The sequence below is a fragment of the Periplaneta americana genome, chromosome 9 (assembly GCF_040183065.1).
Source record: "Periplaneta americana isolate PAMFEO1 chromosome 9, P.americana_PAMFEO1_priV1, whole genome shotgun sequence".
Lineage (NCBI taxonomy): Eukaryota > Metazoa > Arthropoda > Insecta > Blattodea > Blattidae > Periplaneta > Periplaneta americana.
In genome coordinates this window covers 935,647-957,626 of record NC_091125.1, presented here as the reverse complement: position 1 = coordinate 957,626, position 21,980 = coordinate 935,647, and the positions used below count along the sequence as shown (strand labels likewise).

Sequence of the window (21,980 nt, the reverse complement as noted above, 5' to 3'; positions counted from 1 at the left end):
ATCTAAAGCTGTTCGGATGACAACTTTTGATTGAAAGCAAATGCCTCGCTTCCACCCATTTTGCAACAGTTCGGTATGGTAGGACTTTTCTCCCACAAGTTTCTGAGTTGCATTGTTTTCCTCTTGTAACTTGTATTTTTATGATGCAACTTTGTTCATACCTTACTAACATTTCTAGGGCGTTATTACTTAATACAAATCAGAAACAGTCCCTGTATTCACAAAATATGGTTACTTATAGACTTTTAATATTCCACATTTATGCAACAATCGCTCCTTTATTACATACTAAAAGATTCCGATGCTCACTGCTAGGAGTGCTGATTTACAGCATTGTTGCCATTACTGAATGCCTTAGTATTTCACTAGACTGTCACTATGGAGTAAGTCTTTGTAGTACTATCACGACTTTTCTTTCGACATATTCCATATTCTAGCTGTGAAGCGATGGAATGTAAAAAAATACAATACAATTGTAACTATGCACCTGACAGCTTTGTGTAATGTAGACAGTGAGAGATCCGACGTTGTCACAATGACCACCATACAACAGCAGAAGAGTCCTTTGCACAATTCTGATGCCTTACTATGTAAGATGCTATTGCCTTTATGCAAAGGATTCTAGTCTGTGAGTCATCACTCTCTGAACAACATCTTTTTTTTGCAGGATTTCACAACATGAAGCAAACTGACAACACAGCAGTGTTCAGCAGCAGTTGATAGAGTACGCTACATTCCTATTAGTGGAGAAGGCTACTGTGCAGTGTTCAATTTTTTCAGCGTGGGTATATTTTCGTGTTGATGTACTTATTCGCGAAGTCTGAATGTACATACTATAACATCATTATATTCCTTTATTTGTATTCAGTTCTACGTTATACGGTGTTATATTTTGTATTCATTTCGTATTATTACTGCTCCTTGATATATCAATGCTTTCGAAGTCGCACAAGTCAATGATTTTCAATATCAGTTCGATGTTCGATGTCGAAACAGCTGTGATTATCACGTGGAATGTCAGATAGTTATGATTTTTTTTCGCCTAAAATTTTTTCCTGGCATATAATACTTATGCCTGGATTTTTAAACCAAGAATTATGGAAAAAAGTGCGTCTAATACACGAGGAAATATAGTAGTGGCTCTAATACTCAAATTATTGGCTATGGAAGATTCATATTATTTATTACTTACTTACTAACTGGCTTTTAAGGAACCCGGAGGCTCATTGCCGCCCTCACATAAGCCCGCCATTGGTCCCTATCCTGAGCAAGATTAATCCAGTCTCTATCATCATATCCCACCTCCCTCAAATCCATTTTAATATTATCTTCCCATCTACGTCTCGGCCTCCCCAAAGGTCTTTTCCCCTCTGGTCTCCCAACTAACACTCTGTATGTATTTCTGGATTCGCCCATACATGCTACATGCCCTGCCCATCGCAAAGTCTGGATTTAATGTTTCTAATTATGTCAGGTGAAGAATACAATGTGTGTAGTTCTGTGTTGTATAACTTTCTCCATTCTCCTGTAACTTCATCCCTCTTAGCCCCAAATATTTTCCTAAGCACCTTATTCTCAAACACCCTTAACCTATGTTCCTCTCTCGAAGTGAGAGTCCAAGTTTCACAACCATACAGAACAACCGGTAATATAACTGTTTTATAAATTCTAACTTTCAGATTTTTTGACAGCAGACTAGATGACAAAAGCTTCTCAACCTTATTGTTAGGTTTCGTAACTAGCTGTTTCTTACGGTGATGGGTTGTTAGCCCTTCGCCCAACCCCCAAGCTGGAGGACCACCCACGACTGCTTATTCAATATATTCGCAGCTACCCTCCATATCCATATTATTTATTACAAATAATAAATAAAGTGCTTGGAAAAATTATTTGAATGTATAAATAAAGTGTTTCGAAAAATTATCTGATTGTTTTCTTTTAAAATTAAATGCCAAATATACTTCTGGAATATGTTTAATCTGTATGAAGAATGGGAAGCTATTGATTGACATGAGTCAAGTGAGGGGATGATAGAGGAAAGAAGAAGGAAAGAGAGGGAGAGGAGTGCAGGGTTGGGATAATAGGAGAATAAGTAGAGTGTAATGGAAGAAATCTTGACCAGTGCAAGTCCAAGTGTAAGTTACGAAAGGGATTGAGATGAAGAGAAGAAAGAAGAAGTCGAGAATATAAGAGAGAAGAAGAGCGGAGATGATCCAAGTCCAGCGACCATAGGAGACATTGATAGGTACGAAAAACTAGAGGAAACTTGTAAAAACAGTTCAGCGAATATTAGTTAAAGAAACAGGGATGTGTGAAGTGTAATAAGTGAACTAGAGGAGAAATCTGACTTAGTCTGAGGTATTGATGCCATCAAAGATGTGATGATTAGATCAATTAGTGTAACTGAAGTGGATCTGAGAATAAGATAGAGGAATAAGTAGTGAAGTGTTGAGGAGAAAATGAATAGAATAAACAGTGAGAAGAAAAGTAATGACGGTAGTGAGGCTAATACGAGTTAGGAAAAAATAATACTGAGTGTTTCATGTAACTGAGGGAGGAAGAATATGGGGAGTGGAGGATGTAGAAAGTGAGCAAAAGTAGTGAGAGTGAACGGAAAAAGTTATCCAATAAAGGGGGAAAAAATGATTAATTTCGAGGGAAAAATTGTTCCAGGGCCAGGTATCGAACCCGGGATCTTTGGTTAAATGTACCATTGCTCTACCAACTGAGCTACATGGAAAATCTACCAGACACAGATCCAACTTTTCCCTCTATATCCACAGACTTCAAAGTGGGCTCACAACCTCGAAATTATTCAAATCAACTTTACAGGGAGTTACACCTGAAAGCTTGATTTGCATAATACACGCCACTGTTCGTTTAAGGGGAGGTTGTAAGCTGATTTGGATCAAAATTAACATTTTTTGGTTTTTAGCTGAACTAGGGCTATCCTCGCTGTGTTAAATTTAGCAACTTCAGGTACACTTATCTCAGAAACTATTCAATCTGCATCTATGAAAATTTGGACACTTGTAGTTGTGATCTTCCTTAACCTACCGACTTTTTCTTAATTTATTAGTTCAGCTAAAAACCAAAAAATGTTAATTTTGATCCAAATCAGCTTACAACCTCCCCTCCTCCTCACACAGAGTTAGTGTGCACTCAGTCTTGGTTGCTTGACGGTTGTCAGCCCACTTTGAGGTCTGTGGATATAGACGGAAAAGTTGGATCGGTGTCTGGTAGAGTTCCTAGGTAGCTCAGTTGGTAGAGCACTGGTACATTTAACCAAAGGTCACGGGTTCGATATCCGGCCCCAGAACAATTTTTCCCTCGAAATTATTCAAATCAACTTTACAGGGAGTTATACCTGAAAGCTTGATTTGCGTAAAAAATTATGTGCATTGAACAAGTAATAGTATGGAAGTATTATAAACAGTAGAACACTGAAACAATAAACTAAACAAATAATATAATATGGTAATGTAGATGAGAAAGTAGAAAAATTGGTGAATATCAGTCAGAGAAAAAAGGGTTTAAGATAAACAGAAAATTAGGGATAATAGTAATGGAAGATGACAATGATAATAGACACAGATGAATAGAAGGTTTGTAAACAAGAGTAAGGTAGACAGTGTTGCATAGTATTCGGGAATGGGACTGAGGAAGATAAAGAAGGGAAGAGTTGAAAATACTGTACAGCATATCAGAAAGGGTGGAGGGAGAAAATAGACTGAAATAGAGTTTAACTTTAGGTAATGGAAGATATGGGGAGATATAGATGAGAGGAAAAATATTTTAGAATATATGATGGAATGTAATCAAGTGTAGTGGTGAACTGTATACAAAAATGTGAGGGAAACCACCACCTCTAAGTCGTATGATGATGATATAACTTGTTATACTGAGCATGACTGTCTAGCATCACATCTATATCGCATGGAAATTTATAACTCTGAACACTGCACCGTCTGCAAGGACCAGAGCACTAAAATGAATGGAGAACATCTCTTCAATGCCGAAAACTGGATCCCACTCTCCAGAAGACGAAGAACCTCTCAAAACTGTACTGGCATGCCGAAGACTCATGGATTGGTTCCTTATGTCCCGCCAACATAGATAACAACAACACATTGCCTGTACTTGCTTTTATGGAATTCGAGTGAATAATAACTCGGTAATCAGCCAAGCACAAAAAAATTAAATAAATAACAAAGACAAAATGTTCCGATATTCCGAAAAAATGTCACAAATAAGGTTCCATGTCACACATGTCTGCACTCATAGACGTCCACACATACCATGTGAGTCAAGGACAAGCACTTCTGTGTTCCGGAAAAAACTGACAGCTAATGGATCAGCTCAAACTGTTAGTGAACATCCAAATAAACGATTCCTATTATATTACTCATGCCTGCATGTGACTCAAGAAAGCTGTGTTTCTTAGATAACATATTATTTTAAATTTGAGTGGAGTTATTTGGAGCACAAAGAAAATTTCCTGCATTAAAGAGTGGCACCTTTTGACAGGCAGTAGCAAGTGTTAAATCTATAACAGAATGCTACAGTGCTATTTAAAATTAATGAAGAGGAAAGCTGTAATTAATCATGAGATTATTAATACATACAAATATTGTAGGCTTCACTGCGAGCAACTTCGTTCTGGGGAAAATGAGCATTCATTTCATCGCCATCAAAATCAGCGTTGTAAGCTTTGCAGTTTGCATAGTGCAACCGTTTAGTTTTCTCTCCTTTCAGGATTCGTGCAGTATGGGCCATGATGCTGGGTCTATGTAGAGTAGGCTGCCTGTTTAGAAGTAACACGTCTCCATTCCACAGATGTCTGTGAACCTACAGAAAAACAATGTAATAGATTATATAGTTCAAACAAATGCTATAGAACACACAAAAGTATTTTAGATTCAAACACCTCATGTCATTATTAAACACATTATTATCAGGAAACGAGAGTAAGATCAATGTTAAAAATAGCCTATATTATACAGAGCATTCGCCTACGGGTGAGGCCAGGAAAGCGGCATGTACTGATATGCCGCTTTGTGCACGCAGTTGTTGAGACACGCTCGACAATCAAGGACATCAAGGTCGACAAGTTATCAGTTGTGAGCCAGATGTTGCAGTATTTAACACGTACAGTGCAGTTTCTTGACACAGTTGCTTAAATATTCAGCATTGTGTAAAATTTCTTAACAATGCAAAACGCAAAATTAACGCTTGAACAAAGAGTTTTTATGTATGATGCATATGTGAAAATAGAGTCATGTAGAGAGGTGCGTAGGCAATTTGAAGTGAAATATCCGGGTGCTCCAGTTCAGGGTAGAGAAACTGTTAGACGTCTTGTTAACAAATGAAGGACAACAGGGTCGATAAATGCTACAATTCCTAAGCGAAAACAAAGAGTACTGACGGGAGAAAAAAATTGATGAAATCAGTGCATAATTTACACGCTCTCCTAATAAATCTCTAAGATGTGTTTCACAGGAAGTTAGTGTTTCAAAAACATCAGTCTTTACTGCTGCTAAACTTTTAAAATTAAAACCCTACAGACTATAGTATAGAAAGCGGAAGCTTACGGATAGACGATTCCAACAAGCGACACCGCAGGCAGGCCGCTTTCCTGGCCCCACCCGTAGGTAAACGCTCTGTATATTACCAATCTGTTTCAATTTTTGTATTTGGAACATGCACACATAAGTATTTTTGATCCAAACACCTCATGTGATAATTTAACACATTATTATCAGGAAACAAGAGTAAGATCAATGTTAAAAACAGCCTATATTATATATTACCAACCTGTTTCAATTTTTGTATTTGGAACATACCTACTTAATTTTATTCCCTGAACTTCTTCAAACATTATGAAACACTTCACAGAACGAGAAAAAGAAATATTCTGAAAAAACAAATTCATATTGTTTGCTTTTATTTTTGTGAAATAAGTCATAAAATCAGTAATTAGAAATCTATAAAGTAAACGAGTCTCATTGTAAGCCAAACATACTTTGGTTCAAACCAGTAATTACAACAATTAAAATTATTATTAGGTAAAAAGGTAAAGGTATCCCCTTTGTATGTCAGTCATGAAGTTACTTGGGGCGTGTCGAGATGCTTTCATGACCTTGGTACTGGAATGAGGTGGTGTGATCAGAATCATGCTCCAACTGCCTTCACTTTTGGAAAAAATCTTGTACTCAATTTGATAGAAGGGTGAATGAACCTCAGGACTGATCTGCAAGTTTAGGCAACGAGAAAAATCTCGCCACCACTTGGAATTGGACCTAGAACTTTCCAGTCCATAGTCAGTTGCAAAAGTATTATTAAGATCTATTAAATAAAGGACCAAATGTATACAATTAAGAAATTTTTCACAACCTGACACAGTAAAACTTCATTTATACATTTTTATGGGGTCTGGAGAAAAAAAAATGTATGTGAGGAAAACATATAATTAAAATGACATTCAATAACATATGAAATAACATTTAAAGATTTTATGGGAAAAACAAGTTAAGACAATTCAGTAAAATTTCCATAAAAGGAATTTAGAACTTCACAATTAAGCCATCTTAGTCTAAAAGAAGAATCTTATTCAGAGGCTTGTAATGCCCCATTTTGATTATTGCGATTCCTTGCTAACTAATGTAAGTTCACTCTTAGCTGAGAGACTACAATGTGTTCATAATGTGTGCATACGATTCATCTGCAATACTCGTAAATTTGACCATATAACACCTTCCCTCCAGTTACTTTCATGGGTGCGTCTGAAGGAACGAAGAACAATACATTCCTTGTCTCTTCTGTTTAGAATCATGCATACTTCTACTCTGAATTATCTGTTATCATGCTTTCATTGTCTTACAACTCTTCGAAACCGACATCAAGCACTTCTTTCTATCCCTCATCATAGAAAGTCTTTATATACATCTTCCTATACTGTAGAAATACCTCGCCTCTGGAATTCGTTACCTAATGACGTCAGGGACTGCCGGACTTTATCACAATTCAAAATTAAATTGGAAAATTTTGTCTTAGTTAATGTTTTTTAGGTATTGCTAGAAGTATTGATTTGTGTTTTTTTTTTCATTTTCTTTTTTAACCTAGATTAAAATTGCAAGTTTCTTGTGTATGTTAGTTAATTAGTTAGGATACAATTTATTATGATACTTAATCACTCATTTAAAGTTTGTGTGACTGCAACCTGTGTATATTTTTGTGTGGCTTTACTTTGTTTATAGTGTTTTTTTTCTCTCTCTATTTCTTGTGTAGCTTTACTTTGTATATAGTGTATTTTTTTACTACACCAGAATAAATAAATAAATAAATAAATAAACAAACAAATAAATAAATACATAAATAAATAAATAAATAAATAAATAAATCTTTGAGTCTATAATACGATCCTCAAATTTATAACACGATTCTCGAATAATATAAATTTATTTGTAGGAAATCTTAGTTGCTCAGAGCCACAACTCCAATCCAGGCAATTTTACAATACTGACTTACCTCGTTCTTCCAGTGTGATCTCCATTTAATAACATGTGATTATTTTACAAACACGTCAATCATTTTGGATTGCTAGCTCCTAAAGAACAAACCATATCCTCAAATTTTGATAACTGTTCCATAATTTGTTCAATTACATCATGGTGTTCACAAAATATTTCACTGTTTCAAAAGCAGTAACATAGGTGCACAAGACTGGGGGAGGAAAGCATGGGCAGTTTCGAATTTCTGCATCTTAACAATGAACACACACTGTATTTTTATGGCAAACCTAATTTCGAACAAAATTCATTTAGAATGTTTAAATGATGTTCATTATCTTCTGGGGTTTAAAATGCGATTAAGTTGTATAAAGATTCGTTCCAACAACAGTCAGTAACCATCCGTAACTATTGTAAGCATGCGCAGTACAGAAAAGACATTCCAACACACTCCAAACCAATTCTGAACAGGAAACATGTACTTCAGTTGAACATTCCAACAAACTTTTGACACGAATCTGGAGCGATCAGAAGTAGTTGGTGCACTGAGGCATGTACTGTCTTGGACATGTGCACATGCTCACTAAGTCTCCTGGATACTGAAGAAAGACAAGATCGACTGTTTATATCTTTCGCATCACAACTTAAAGGTTAAGATGGAAAATGAACTGCAAACAAATAATAAAAATTAAAGACTTAATTTAAATTTTCACCAAAAAGAAAGAGAATGAAAGTTATTTGGGTAATGAAATAGCTAATTACATTTTCAACATGCAACTTTGATTTAAAATATAATAAATAAAGTACACAAATGAATAATTGGGAAAATAAAAACTATTTTTTCTTTTAGATGAAAGAGTCTCCCAGTACAATTTGCGGAATTCTTATCTTCCATACTTTTTGTTATCTTTTTATATAAAATTATCGAAATTTTATTTTTTGCAATTTGAATTAGCTGCAACATGATAATAATTAGGCAACCCATTCTCAGGCAAAAGTTACAGAAGCTCTGGTTTTAGTATGTGATGATCTGAAAAAGTGTTTCAACATCATTCATTTCTATTTCAATCCCATAGTAGGTACCTAACCAGCACACGTGCATAAGGTGATACAAGGTTCGTACATGAATTGATACATAAACTACTTGTTGGAACGAACTTTAAGTGTAAAAACTGTATAAAAGAAATGTGTAACCAAAATAAATTAACGTGAAAAGTATAGGAATTTTGCTGGGACTTGAGGAATAAAAAACATTTGAGTATGAAAAGTATAAAAGAGTTTTCCTGTACAATTTAGTGTTTATAAATTGGATTTAATGAATTTCGTGCAACCACAAGTGACATTTCTAAAGTGTGAGAAGAGGTAAATTTGCTCCAGAACACTATACACACCACTTTCAACCTCTGGGAGTTGTGAGTTGAATCACTCGGTGTCAAGAGGCGTTTTGCAACACTTTCTCGCTGGTTAGAGTTGAAAGCAGACAATCTTATCACAGAACCATCTTCATTTTGGACCATCACAGCTCTAAAAAGGAGCATCATGTAAGGCACTCTTTCATAATTACACTGAGTTAATTATATGTATTTCAATTTGCTTCACAACAGATTTTCCACAAACTCATTACTTTATTAAGAAAAAGTAAGTAAACTCAAGAATCTCCAAAAAGAAATATTATTTCAATGGATACCTAGCTACTGTGGTAAGTTGATAAAACTGCATAACATGCAATGCATTTGTAGCCAAGACCTTTGCGAACAGTACCTTTATCCAGTATCTTTACTTCAATCGACTCTCATTTTATAAATGTATGGTAAAGGTAATGGTATCCCTGTAACATGCCATGAAGGCACTTGGGGGGCATGGAGGTAGAGCCCCATGCTTTCCATGACCTCAGCACTAGAATGAGGTGGTGTGGTCGGCACCATGCTCTGACCGCCTTTTACCCCCAGGAAAGACCCGGTACTCAATTTTATAGGAGGCTGAGTGAACCTCGGGGCCGTTCTGAAAGTTTGGCAACGAGAAAAAATCCTGTTACCACCTGGGATTGAACCCCGGACCTTTCAGTTCGTAGCCAGCTGCTCTACCAACTGAGCCGCCATAAATGTATGAAACAATAATAAAATTGGTTCTCTTCTAACAAAGACAAAATTTTGAAGGCCATACAAAAGAAACAAAATTACCTGTGACATGTTATTTATCTTACCCTGGATGCTTATTTGGCCCATTCAGCACCATGTTCTGCAACTCTGCAACATTCCATCCTGTTACAGGCACAGGATATGTCAGACATTTAGCAAATTCCTCGGGGAGACCAATTTTATCAATGTTTAAACATGGATCTGGAGTTATAACAGAGCGAGCCGCATAATTTACTCGCTTCCCCATCATATGCATACGAATAATACCTTCTTTTTTTCTCAATAATCTGTATAAAAAAATAAACAACATATCTGTAGAACACTTTATTTTGAATTGATGTGTTAGAAAAAAACACACGCACACCTGCCCACACACAAAAATTGAAGTTTCTCTCTTGATTTCGCCACCTCATAGTCAACAGTTTTTTGACTGTCCCATAAATGCTAACTGTCTAAGCCTGACTAACAGACACAATAAGCACTTCTGACACTTTCATAAAGTCATCATTCACATAGCAAATTCATCCATGAAAACTGTCATCATCGATGGAGATATTAGCAGCAGCAACAGGAGTAGTAGCATTTTACTTAACGATACTTCCAATTCCAGAGACTATTCAGCATTAAAGTTCAATTGAGAGAGAAATAGCCTATAAATTTTGCCAGAACCCTGTATTAGGGAAAGAATTTTCTTGTATGTTGTACGTAAATCTATGACATAGTCCATTTCCTCTAGGAGGAAGCTGCACTAAGGATTTTATTGCCTTTTAAAATCCATTGCCCTTGGCTGGATTAGAACCTACGAATCTTGGATCCAACTACTACTATGGCAACTGCAAAACCACTAAGGACGACGAAATTTATGTTTTATTTATCTGGATCAAAGACGTTGTAGTTATGTATCTAGACACACAATTGCTGGTGTCATTACAAATCTGAAACCTCTCACGCAGGTTTGTGCGACGTCATGTTTTGGGGGCAGAAGCACTTTGTCAAGCATCAACATATGGAGATTCACGTGTTCATTTATGTTGTTTACTTTCAATAGAGTGTTGATTTGTGTTGTCTACTTTTAATAGTGCATTAAAGTTAAAGTTAATTGGAAGTTTAGTCTTTAGCATTGATGGAGTACATTAATAGTCGTTTCTCATAATAAAATTAGTGTATTTCAAAAATGCGTAATATCTTCGAAGTATGAATGTGTTCCTACAAGTTAGAGATACGCATTGCTAATGTGTAGGTTTGTTATTATTTAATAAGTACTATGCCTAAGTAGTAAATTTAATTGAATGATTGATGCCATTCACCATGGTGAATTCGTGTGCAAATTTAATTGAATGATTGATGCCATTCACCATGGTGAATTCGTGTGCAGTGTTTAATTGTATATACACATACAAGAAAGGATCTGGAATTTCTCTGCAGAAGTAAGTACAATACTATAATTACTGTACAACTTCTTTCTTGCTTGCTTAGTCTAGTTAGAGATGTACCGAAATAATATCTGTAGACGAAGACGAATATCTAACATAAAAAAGTGTTGTTCTCCAATATTAGGTTTCCAAAATACCGCTAATAAACTTGTTTAAACTTATAACTTAATGCTATTAATCACAGGTTCCCATTAAATAAGATAGATTTTCTGGCTAAGTGGCCGACAACAATTAAACAGGATAAATTCGTGCCAACTCGGAACCACAAATTGTGTTCTGCCCATTTTGAAGTCTTGTTTCTGGATATCCTTAGGAAATCAAATTTTGAAAGATGACGTAGTTCCGTCTCTGTTTAACTTCCCAAGCCATCTACAAAAGGTAAACTGCTGAACACTGTTATATTAATAGCTTACAGAAAACGGATGTAGGTAAATTCTCATTTTTAAATAGAACTATAAATGATTGGAATGACCTACCTGCAGCGGTCTTTGAGGGCTGTCCTTCCTTAAGGAGATTCAAGAATAATTTAAAAAGTTGTATATAAAGTGAAAATTAAAATTAAGGTGGCATTCAACATTTAATTTTTTAAGGTGACATGTATTTATCTAGGCTGACGAGTTTACTTCCTTGGTTTGAATTGTAAATTATTTAAAACTAGGGCCTTAGACTAGAAATGTTTAGTTTAAATGTAGTTCTGTTTATAAGTATGCATAAGGGTGTAATTATTTGACTTATTTGAACTGTTGTATCAGTGAAGTGAGGTGAGTCAGTGAAGTTATGGTTTTACAGTGCAGTGAACAGTTCCGATCAGTGATAATTTATAGCGTCAATGAAATGTGTTCTATAGTGTCAGTGAAATGTGTGCTAAAGTGTCAGTGAAATGCGTCATAGTGCCACTACAGGGAATGAGATGAGAGTAAAGTGAAAGACTATTGAAACTTATGTAGGACCTATAGATAATTACGTAGGTTGTATTGTAAAATGAGGTATTTTATTTTATGTTTTATTATTATTGTGTTAAATTGTATTATGTATTATTATTGTATTGTGTGTAAAATTGTATACGTGTTGTAAAATTGTATTGTATATTGTAAATTTTATTATGTATTGGTTATCATTTTATTGTGTATTGTTAATATTGTATATACCACTGCCACCGGGTGCTTGCCCACTTGCAGTGTAAATAAATACATACATGTACATTTCTAATCTATAATTTAATAACTTTGCTTTATAATATGAATAAATGATTTTCGCTTTTTATAAATTCTTAATAGACTTAGTATAATATTATTCTAGCAGATTGAAAAAGCATCTCGGAGAGTTCTGAAAAGAAAAATGGAAGCAACAATTCCACATGAAACAAATAAATTGATCCCGACAGTAATTCTTTTAAACATATGATGATGTATATTTGGAGCACAATTATAGCATTATCGAGTCTTAGAAAACGTATTAAATCACTTGAAAATATGTTAGAAAAGAAGAATGAACAGTTACGAGCATTGAAAAAGAAAAATATTAACTGCAAGAGAAAATGTGACAGGCAAAGTGAAGTGATATCCACCCTTAAAACCTTTATCAAAGATCTAAAGAAAAAGAATCTAATTAATGACCATACACAAGGGGTTCTACAGAACAATTTTTCTGAAAGTTTGATTTAATTAAGAGATCTGGGGCGAAAAAAAAATGGAGAACATTCAGATACTTTAAAAAAATTTGTATTAACACTTAATTTCTATTCACCAGCTGCAAACGAATATGTTAGACAGCTTAAATAGGGCTCTACCCTATGTTAACACACTAAGAAATTGGCGGAACACAATAGATGAAAATCCTGGATTTACACCTGAAGCCTTCTTAGCTTTAGAAGATCGAGTAGCACTTTCATCTCACCCTCTTTATGTAGCACTTAATTTTGAAGAGATGTCTACTCGAAAATGCATTGAATAGAATGGTAGTGCATTTACAGGCTATGTTGATTTAGGCAATGGTGTATGTCAAAGTGAAATGAAAGAGGCAAAAGAGGTTTTTGTAATAATGGTAGTGGGAATTAATGTAGCCTGGAAAATTCCTGTGGGCTATTTTTTAATTAATGGTCTAACAGCAGATTTGACAGCCAATTTAATTAAAAAGTGCGTAAGTCGCTTGCAAAGTATCAAACTAACTGCTGTTTCAGTGACCTGTGATGATATTGTTATGGGAAACAAGTTAGGTTGCAATTTCAATGCAGAAGACCTAGACACATCTTTCGACATAGGTGGCTACGGTATACAACTGGTGTTAGATGCATGTCATATGATTAAATTAATGAAGAATTTGTTTGGCGACATGAAAGTTTTAAAAGTTCTAAATGACAATGTTATTGAGTGGAAGTTTATAGACAAATTAGAACAAATACAAACAAATTAAACCATTACTATTGCAAATAAACTTTCAAAGTGTCACGTCCATTTCAAAAACCAAAAAATGAAACTGAAATTAGCAGTACAAGTGCCAGGTGCATCTGTTGGAAATGCTCTGCTACTCCTATGTTCAGACTTAAAACTAAAGAATTTCAGGGGACAAGCAACTGCAGAATTCTGTTTGTTCTTTGACAAGCTATTTGATGTCCTTAATTCAAAAAATCCTTTGACAAAGGGATATAAGAGTGTACTGTCTGCAAGGAATGAAAATCTAATATTCAGTTTTATAGACTTGAGGTCTTGTTATTGAATGGGTTGCTGATGTGGGTTTTCTGTATATATCAAACGTTATATAAGGGGGAGTCAATGTAATTTTTAAATCCAAAAAGTTTAGTGTGTCATCTATACCAGAGTCATGTGTGAATTTTATGTTCAGACGTAATTTATTATATTCGTTGGTAATGGATTCGGTAAAGTGCGTGTTATTTTCGTATATTATAAGGGTGTCATCTACATATCGAACGCAGGTAGAAATATTGAATTTATTGGATAGAGAACTAATATGTATTTTTTCAAGATTCTGTAAGAATATATCTGCCAGTAAGCCTGATAGAGGATCTCCCATGGCTAGGTCTTTTTGTTGTGAGTAAATCTTATGAAATTTGAAATAATTCTGTTGTTGGTAGGTACCTAATGCTCTTCATTTCAATAGATTTGCATCCCAGCACTTAGGCTACCATTTTGTTGAACAGTGTGTTAAATGGTTCATATCCATTTCTTCTTCTTGAGAACACAACAAACAATTTGAAGCAGACAGGATTCCAATTCTCTAGCAAAATGTTGAAATAGTACTACAACTTTCTCATATAACGTTTCTCTGCTATAAGGTATGAGAAACCTGCTCAAAATTCAGGCAATTCCACATTGGTTCATCCCAGAACTCTGTTTCAAGCACTGTTTGTTTAACATGCTGGAAAATTACTTTCCAGTAAAATTCAAGAAATCCCATACATACGGAGAGCGGACTTCATCACCACAAAACCACCTCAACAATCTAAATAAAAAAAGGAAATAAAGTCCTTCAACTACCAGACTCTAACCCTTAACCAGCCTACCTACTTAAACTGTTATCTCGAGTATGCGGATTCCAATTTCAAAAATGTTCATGGTTACTGTTGCCTTACCAATTCCAATAAAGGTACTGAAAGTTTCAGAAGTACAGTGAAACCTCTCCTTACGGACACTCCTCATATACGGACAGAATTTTATGTCCCAACTGAAATAATATAGAAATAATGATAAATTTAACTCTCGTTTACGGACACTCTGAGACACGGACAGCTGTTTCACAGTCCTAAAGCTTGCTTTACCTCCGGACTGCGGACAGAACTTGGATTTCAAGACCTAATGTGTTACAAAAATGGAAAATTTAGTTTTGAGAACTGTACAGAAATACCTTAACATGAAACATAACATAAGGGTCTGATAGGGTACCACAAGCCCAGCCAGCTACCCCTTGTTAGCTGGAAGCGGGTGGATAAACAAAGTCATAAAATTTAACCTGTCTGATGGGTTCAAAGTTTCCGCGATCGTGAAATTGTATTCGACACATAATAGGGTTAGTAGGATTATTCTCTTCACTTCAATCAGTTGTTCTGTTTCGAGAGACATGGCACCTGAACGTAAAGGTTAAGTTGAAAACTGTAAATTACAGTACGCATAACTGTAGACCTAGAATAAAATTGCATAATATAGTACTGTATTTTCCTTTTTCGGCCTTATCTACTGTAGTTCAAAGTTATAAAGAATTTACTGCAGTATGCTGTATTCAGAATTAAACTACAATAATACATTTTATTTAAAGTGTGAAGGGATACATAATGCATATTATAAGTTTACTGTTAGATTGGGGAACGTCCCTCCCATTAAAGGACGCCTCCCAAATGTGGACAGATTGTTACGTCCCTTCGATGTCCGTAAATGAGAGGTTTCACTGTACAGGCTTACAGAATATATAGTTACGAGCTCCGTAATATCTGCCTGGGTGTTCACGACTAGGGTGTACGGGTTAACACTATGTTGTAACAAGCCACCTGAGATCACACTAAACATTGGCTAGAATGTAATAAGTATGAAATATCCATTTTGATAGGGAACTCGGCTGCAACCAGCACGTTAAAGTTATCACTGACAAGGCAAAGATAAGACCCACAATGCTTAAAAGATTAGCGAGCATCAAGTGGGGTAGCTCCGGAAGTACACTCAATGTAACCTACAAAACATTTATTAAATCCATCTCACTGTACAACTGTGGGATTTTGTTAACTGCATCTCAGCAGATTATCAACTGGACAGAATAGTGCAAAATGAAGCACTGGGACTCTTAGTATGAGCAATAAAACCCACTGGAAGGTGACACCTTCACATTGTGGGATCAATGGAAATGAACAGGCTAAAAAGGAACAGAAATCTGTCAGTTATCAAATGCTAAACTTTCGTACGTATCTTTCAAATTGATAAGAATTATATAAAATAAGAAATCAGGCAACATCTAAATGTCAACAGTGTGGAAAAACAGTGGGGGGGCGCCATAAAGCAACAAGTTTCCACCCAGACTTCCGAAGATCACAAGCAGTGACTTTCTTCAGGTTACATACAGGTAATATCTATCATGCAAAACATTTACAAAGGCTATCCATCTATTCATCTGACTGCATCGATGTAAAGAACCAATCAGTACCATACAATGGATAAAAAATATCCCTTCCAATATCCAGCCATGAAGAAGACAGAAGGAAGCAGCTATCAACAATTGACAACACACTATTGGGATGCAAGAAGGCAACCCAGCTGCTGAGCTCACATACATTTCATTCCGTACTTTTACAACAAATTTATTTATTTTTCCTTTGATGGAAGTCAAGTCGCACTTAAAAGAATTTTTCTGCCTAAAGCTCTATGGCCCTCAACTGATATTTAATCAATGTACAGCTGTCAAAAGAAAAAGTGGCCGCTCTCCTGGAACAAAGTTCCCTTCGGGTATCTTCACTACAATTCGGAGACAGGCGATGTTACATGTTGTTGGACCACGTTGCCTGATATCTACAGTTATAATTGAAGTATTCTGTGTGTTATCGATAGCATAATGGTAGCGTTCAGGCCTCTTATTCATGAGGTCTTGCGTTCGACTACAACCACGTGCTTTTTATGTTCTTTTTTGTTCTGTTTTTGAGAGAGACAAACTATACATAATGGCTCCTTTTTCTTTTACGATTATTTTAGTAATTAACATCAGGTTCATTAATATATTATGCCATGACTTTATCATTATGATATTGTGGCTGCAAATGGAAAGAAAAAAGATTTTATTCTCAATAAAAATATCTTTCGTGGCATAAACATAACAAATTTACTGGTGTCGGCCTTAAAACATTCAAACAATTAAGCGTTCAAAAAACAAAACAAAAAGCCACAATTCAATATTTAGTCTATCTTCCTCTTATCTCGATCATCTTGCAGTCGAGTGGGCATGGAATTGACTAGTCTATGCAAATAGCGACTGTTTTTAGACACGATATTCCAGGCATTCTGAACATACATACATAAGTGTTCTGTCCATGGGCAGGTCTTTCATTGCAAACCCAGCAATCTCCAATCTTTCCTATTTTCTGCCTTCCTCTTGGTCTCCGCATATGATCCACATATCCTAATGTCGTCTATTATTCTTTTCAACCAGAGACCCAACCAGTTACTTCTTATCTTTCTAATCAGTTTCAGCATCATTCTTTCTTCACTCACTTTTTCAAACACAATTTTATTTCTTATTCTATCTGTCCACTTCACATGCACCGTTCTTCTCCACATCCGCATTTCAAATGCTTCAATTCGTTTCTCTTCATTTCGTCGTAATGTCCATGTTCCTTCCCCATACAATGCCACACTCCACACAAAGCACTTCACTAGTCTCTTCCTTAGTTCTTTTTCCAGAGGTCCGCAGAAGATGCTTCTTCTTCTATTTAAAGCTTCCTTTGTTCATGTTTGCAGTTATTCTTGGGAAGGATAGGCCTAAATGCGGTAACATCCCGTTGCTTTCCGCACACCACTATCTCTTTCGCATCTTATTAAATTCCAGGGGACCCAAGCGTGGAGATGAGGAGAGTGGATTTGACTAATTGGGCCCTCCGGACTTCACCAAAAGTCACGGCAAGGGTTAAATATTAATTCTATCAGGATGTTTGACCCTATCAGAGATCGGGAAATCTCAATTAGCCTTTGCCCCCCGCATCCTGGACTAGCTTCTACGAATCATCAGAAAATCTTAGAGTGTGATTGGGCCAATTTTTCCGAAAATGTTTCCACACTTTTGCCCTCGTAGCTCAGCGGACGAACGTCGGAATTTAGATGTCAACATCTCAGGTTCATGTATGATTTGAGGCTTTCTCGGCGTTGGTTCGCTAATATGTTTTCGCGGGATATCAGCCGAGTTAAGATTTTGGAATGCTCCAAGCTTTCGACTGCTATCTCTGCAGCCATCTTCAGGGAAGTGATGTCCGAACAGAAAGTCGAAAGGTTATATAGATGTGGCTGTCTCAGGTGAAACGGGATTGGCCGATCCGCCAACCAATCCCGTTTCACCTGAGACAGCCACATCTATATAACCTTTCGACTTTCTGTTCGGACATCACTTCCCTGAAGATGGCTGCAGAGATAGCAGTCGAAAGCTTGGAGCATTCCAAAATCTTAACTCGGCTGATATCCCGCGAAAACATATTAGCGATCTCAGGTTCAATTCCTCGTTACTCCTTTTCATTTTATTGTGGTTCAAGATAGTATAATGTAATAATACAAAAAGAAAAACTAATAGCAGTATTATGCAACTGGATTTTTCCAAACCTAATATTAAATTTATGTTATTTATATCGCTAAAGAACGATTACAATATAAATAACTTGAATATTATTTATACAGTATCACTAAAGAGTGATAACACAATATAAATGATAAATATCGGTTTGTTTAATTAATATAAGATATTATATAATACGTGTTTAATTATCTAAATAAAGTAACCTATTTTACAAAGAAAGATGTTTGTGTTATAATAATTACCTACATAAAATACAGATTATTTATATTGCGAAAGGACAATAACAATATAAATAACTTGAATATTATTTTATAATGCTAATGAAGGAAAACAGAATATAGGGTAAATGATAACTTGAATATTGTTTATATCGCTAAAGAACGATAACAATATAAAAAACGTGAATATTATTCATATCGGAATTTCACAGATTTATTACAGATGTATTTAAGAAATTGTAGAAGAAAAGTAATTAGTAACAGTGTCCTATTTATTCTTCTTGGAGCCAAATTTGTAACTTTTAAAAGTGTGGTTACTATGTTGAAGTGTATGTGTTGCAACGGATGCTTGATTTGTTATGTATGTGAGTCAGTTATGGGATGCTTGATTTGTTATGTATGTGAGTCAGTTATGGGATGCTTGATGTCGTCGCAATGTCGTAATTATAGTTTGATTGTGTTTGTGTGACTATTGTGTATTAATTTATGATGTATGGTATGGAAAGCTGCATATTTGTGTTATAGAAGTGTTACGTATGTGTGTTGTTAATGTTTTTGTATGTTTCAAATTGATAACTGATATTTGTTTTGCAATCGCAATGCCTAATTTACAGATTGTTTATGTTTTGTTTACATCGCGTAAGCTAATTTAATTTTCTTTTCCATTTCTCTTTATGCTTATCTGTTTTGTGTATAAAACTATAGCCCTAACATACATATGTAAAATAGGGCTAACCCCCACTGGAGATACAATAATAATAATAATTATTATTATTATTATTCACATCGTTATAAAACGATAACAGAATACAAATGATGACTTGAATTTTATTCATATCCCTAAAGAACGATAACAAAATATAAATAACGTGATATCCATCAAGAACGATAACTGGATATAAATGATAATTTGAATATCATTTACATCGCTAAAGAACGATTAAAAAATAAAATGAAAACTTGAAGAAGGCGCGAACCCACAACCTTTGAATCATTAAACAAGCACTCTACCGCTGGTCTGCGAGGAGCAGATATGGAACACTTCCATAGTTCCGGAACTGCTTGTACAAGCACATGCATCGTGTAACATCGCCGCGACCCAAAGTAGACTTTGAAAATATTCGCTGTTCACGAGTGCGGCCACTTTTTTTTTGACAGCTGTACCTTGGATTATGTGCAAATCCAGTGAGCACTCTATCACCAGAGTCAATTATTTGTTAATGAAAATATTTATACTTAAAAGACTCTATTAGTCAATGGAGAACTACAATAAATGACTAAATTTACAATACTAACATCAACAATAAGCTGTGCTATCTAAAATAAAGCAATGAAACATATGATAAAAGCACCCCACAACAAAAGAAAATGAAATGTGTCATGCAAAAGAGGCTTACTAGAAAAGGATTACAAATATGATTTCAATTAAGATAAAATAACTGAAAAATCTAAATAACAACAACTTACAGCCAGCAACAGCAATGAACTGATGGAGTCATAACAGTTCTTGTCAATTAATTAATAATTCTGTGCCTCAAAGGCAAAATGTGATGTAAGGCAAAATGTGATGCAGGTATCATTTCTTGCAGTTCTTCAGGAGCGAGCATTTAAAGTTTGAACAACTGCATGAAATCATTGTAATCATGTTTCATAACAAAGAGTTACAAAGAAAAATAATAGATATATGCATACCATCTTCTGTCACAATAAAGTTATCGTCAGGATGCACAACATATCGTAAAATATCATTTTCGTCAAAAATTAACATATTTGCCTTGGAACCACAGATTTCTGGGTGTGGGCATAATAAAAGCAAACTTGTTGTAATGTTTTACCTGTTTTAAACCAGGAGGAATTTTCAATCTATTTGCTGCCTTATCCATGTCATTATCCATAAGATTGTTCACATCAATTTGTAAGACATCCCAAGCAAAATGCAGCTTCTCTTGCAAGGTGGTGCCACAGAGATCTTCCACTCCGCTCTGATCAAGTATTGAGTCAAATCAAACAGAATATCAGTAAAAAAAAAAAAAAAAAAAAAAAAAAAATACAATTACATTCGATAAAATGTACTGTATATCTGAAGAAGTGCAATATAAAAATACGAAAAATGATCCATTTTGAATCTTGCGTATACTACTTTTAACACCTGCATATAAGTAATTGATTAACTAGTGGAACTTACTCGTGTAAGATGGTGTGATGATACACTGAAACAGCTGTAAGCCGCACAGACTTCCATAATTAACACGAGTAAGTTCCACTAGTTAATCAATTACGAAAAATGAATTTTAAAGTGTGATATAGAGAAAATCAGATTCAGAAGAACTCTGCCTAACAGAATGCGAAGTGAATATTCAGCTACCAAGTGGCTTCTATGTCGGAATAGTTTGTGATCAGTCAATGCCATGTGGATAAACTCAATGGTACATGACTCCATAAAAATTTTATAAAAAAACTTGACACATAACAAATGTGGCGGTGGGGGTGGTGCTGGGAGCAGACAGGGTAGTAAAATAAGAAGGAAACAGCAGGAATAGAAAAAGGAATTGAGTGAAGGAGGAAGGAGGCAGGGAAAAAAAAAAGAGAAAAACAGTAGCAAAACAAAAGGAGAAAAAAGAGCTTTTACCTGTCCTTCTCCTGTTAAGTTTTCTGTGTTGCCATCTCGCACTGCCTTCATCACATGTTGGACAATTATGGAATCTTGAAGAATGGCTTTGAGCGTCTTACTTTGTGGATGTTCTATTATCTTATTGTTAATAAAATTCACCTGGACACAAAATTGGATTTCAGCAATATTTCGTTTAAATGTCTCTCTACCATTACTGGAAAAAGGCTTTTTAATACATATTACAGCAGCTAATATAATTTCTTTCAAAAAACGAATATAAAATAATAACCTGAGATTTTCTGAACACTGTGTTTTGTGCAGCCTTATGTTAATTAGACATCGAATGTTTAGAGGCTAAAAAACAGGTTTCACTTTAAAAAAAAAAAAAAAAAAAAAACATTAAAATTTTACAACCTTCTACAGCACACACTATTAGTGCCAGCGAATTTTAAAGCTATTAATAACTAGTTAATTTTTATTGCCATAGGTTGAATTTTATTGTAGGAGGAACATGCTGAAAGTAACAAGTAAGAACCTTTTATTGTTGAAGCAGCAAATACAACAGAATCGGTAACCTGTACAAAATTAAATAAATTATTTTTTATTTAAAACAGATTTGATTATTAAAAATGTTCTGGCACTTTTCTAATGAAGTTAACATATGCATTAGGTAGTACATATCCCTATATTTCTAAATGTGCTATTTTAAATACTAACAACGTTCATTGTTTTTATCATTCACTTTAACACTTGAATAAAACAGTGTCAGGACACTGAAGATGACACCACACCAGTGTTGA

General features: G+C 35.1%; 1 pseudogene; it reads right to left on the bottom strand.

The window, feature by feature from the left end:
- Window positions 1-20,543, bottom strand: part of LOC138705731 (DNA-directed RNA polymerase I subunit RPA1-like) — a 105,788-nt pseudogene extending 85,245 nt beyond the window's left edge.
- Between the last annotated feature and the right edge of the window lie 1,437 nt (window positions 20,544-21,980).